General features: G+C 38.1%; 1 long non-coding RNA gene across 1 annotated transcript; it reads left to right on the forward strand.

The window, feature by feature from the left end:
• Positions 1–2163: 2163 nt before the first annotated feature.
• Positions 2164–2981, forward strand: LOC148691745 (uncharacterized). Its single transcript, XR_015955226.1, has 2 exons — positions 2164–2644; positions 2719–2981. It is a non-coding gene; the product is annotated as an uncharacterized LOC148691745 (long non-coding RNA).
• Positions 2982–3205: the final 224 nt, after the last annotated feature.

Genomic DNA, 3205 nt, shown 5'->3' on the forward strand with positions numbered 1-3205 from the left:
TGACGGGTTCTTAATGGGTCACCTGATAATGACCCGATTAGTTATTGTATTGACCCGAAACCCGTTATTTTCGTGTCGTTTTTGTGTCATGTAAGAAACTGCTGGGTCGAGAGCCACTAAAGGACAAGGGTAGTCATGGGCCTATCCTGCAATTTTTTGTTCCTTTTCTATGTATAAGATATAGCATAACCTCCTTTTATTTCTGGTAAGTTTAGTTGCAATCTTGAAATTTATGGATTTGGGATTCTCTTATTCTAGTTATAATGATGTAGCTTCTTCTACTTGTTAATTACTTCACGTTCATCTTTGGGCGGAGGAGATTAATTTAGGTCGAAGTTTTCAACCATGGTAATTGAATCTAATTGTCAGGATTTATCACTTACTCTAAGAATGTTGGCTCATATTTTTCTTTGTTGGCTTGAACTTCTAGTCCATCTGCTTTTAAATATTAGTTGGATTGACTATATGGTTGATGCGGTATGATATTTTTCTGAGTTGAGATAAATAAATAGAAACACAACCAATCTATCTCGTATTTTAGGGATTAAAAAATAAAATTTCATATTTGTGAAAGGCCCCCCATGATGTAAGATCTTGGCTCCACCACTGGTGGCACCAATGAGAAATGAATTAATGCAGTTAAAATGATATGGAGCTGAAGATTCAATAACTGCACAAATCTCTCTTAATCGAACATCAACAAATTGAGAGAATTTGGGATGAATCTATACCTACAGTTCTAATAATGAGACCAACTTGCTCGACTGTTATATCACTACAATTTCTGAGATATCACCAGTTGATTTAACACACGATGATCTAGGTTTTTCTAGGAGATGCGGAGCAAAAGCCATTCCTCGAGTTAGAGAACACCCTATACATACTACCCAAGACCTAAAGAGAGAAGATCATCAGTACCACACAAAAATTCAAGTTGATGTGTGGATATTTTGGTGAGAGTCATTACCTGCACCCAGCTCATATCTTAAACATGGATGAACAAATGCTTGACCATGCATACAAACATCAGGCAATAAGTTGTGAATATGCAGATGAATATGCAATGCATGATCCAAACTTGTAACATTAATTGCCCCTTTAGTGACTTGAACCTAATGATTGAGCTTGGTATAATAAAAAGAATATACAGATTACATGATTGTAGGAAGGGTATGATCAGTAGTACTAAGAATCCAAAACAAAACTATAAAATGCTTCCTAAACTACCCAGACGAACTATTCCTCCTCGTCAGAAAGCCAACATCCATCCCCATGATGTCGTTAACACACCCTGCAAGATCATCTTCAGTGCCAACATTAGAGGCACTACCAAGGAAAACCTCACCAGCCAGTGGCTGAATTGAAACTTTAAGCCGAAGACTGATGATTGTACCTCCATTGAATTCGTTTATTTCTTCTAAATTCCGATTCTACAAGCACGCATGGGTGCGTACATTGGAATATGAACAATTTTTTATATTCTAGTTGTTACTCCTAATTGTTTATATTCTAGAGTTTTAGGGAGCTGCCGGATACTATCTATGCCTAACATGTGAAATGGGTGCACAATGATGTTGTGCTCAGTTTGGAATACGATCATGAAATTGAAATGTTTATCATACCAAAGCTTAGAGATATTTATTGATAACACTGAAGCTTTATACTGTGGCAGCAAAATTCTACCAGCTTCAGTCTTAACAAAATTGTACCTATAAAACAAATAAACACCTATGACCAAGGCTACAGCCTCATGCACCCACGAGGTGGAGGGGATTTGGCCAATGGATCTCTGATACCTAGTCAGTTTCTCTGAAAAGAAAGAGAGTTTAGGGCTTAAGTGCATAGCCAAAGCTTACCAGAGATAGGTGGAGATGAGGTATTTATAGGAGCTAGGCTGACCACGTGTGTAGGGTTGCCTTGACATTTGTCGACATCTGATTGGCCAAGATGAGTCATCCGTAGGATGGATGAGGAAAAAATTATCCCAAAAATATTATTTATGATATTATTTAATCAATAATACCTTGAGATTACCTTTGAAATATGCTTGATTGGATATGATTGTGATTCCTTGCTTGATTGAGAGTATTAAAGATAAGATTATAAATTTTCTCCTTGCCATGTGCATGAGAGCTTAGAGTAATTGTAGTCAGCAGTTTAGGTCTTCTTGAGGGTTGAACTGTGCGTGGAGTAGATGAGGGCCTTGCCAGAACCAACTCCAAACCCTTATATTTATGTTCACCTTGACATGGGAAACATGAATATGGGTTTGCATATTGAGTGGAATGACTGTAACGAGTAGAACCGTGAGCCTAAATCCAACAAAACCGAGCTCTATCTTGGCTCCATCGAGTCCTTGGTAAGCTTTATAATGGCTGTGCAGTGTTTTCAGTTAAGATTTTCAAGGTTTTGACCCCATGTATGCACCGATTTCCATTTCTAGTTTCCAGCGAGGGGCAAAGGACGAACTCCAATGAGTTCGAGATGAACTTGTTCACTTAATCTTCTAATCTTCTTCTGGGTAAGTTTCTGAGCTACTAGTGTTTGGTTTTACGTTCACCGCATGTTCCAAGTTTCCGACAAGTGAGTTCAAGGGGAAGGCCTTGAATCTCAGGTGGATTCAACCTTCCAAAAATGATTATAGGTGAGCTCCTAGAAATTTTTTGACTAAGTTTTATGATCGAGTTCGGAAGGGGGAACTATGACCGTTATCTGCAGTTCATGATGAAACTTTGGCGACAGCAGACGGAGGTCAACGGCAATTGCCGTTAGGACTAATGGTGACAGTGGCGGCCAAATTCTACATCAACAAGCAACAAGAAAAGAAGAAAGAAATTATGTAACACTTCATTTCTATATTGATTGTGAAATTGCATTGCTGTGTCAGAAGAAGCTATACTGATTCGATATACTCTAAAAATACCCTTGGTACAATATTGACGATCTCACAAAGATTGGATTTCAGTGAATTTCCATTTATTAATTTAATCTTTTACGGAATCACCCCCCCCCCCAACACCAACATTTCCGATTGGTTGTCTTGTGTTTTTAATAAGTTGTTTAATAGTTGGCATATTGAATCATGTACATATACATAATGGGTTGGTTTAGATCGATCTTAACCGAATGTCTGGGCCATGTCTCAGTCCCAATGTTGTTGATCATCCTCTCGTACCAACTACTGATCATCGCCTTAGTAAGCTAT

The sequence above is a fragment of the Pyrus communis genome, chromosome 13 (assembly GCF_041283825.1).
Source record: "Pyrus communis isolate YQ-2024b chromosome 13, ASM4128382v1, whole genome shotgun sequence".
NCBI classification, from domain to species: Eukaryota; Viridiplantae; Streptophyta; class Magnoliopsida; order Rosales; family Rosaceae; genus Pyrus; species Pyrus communis.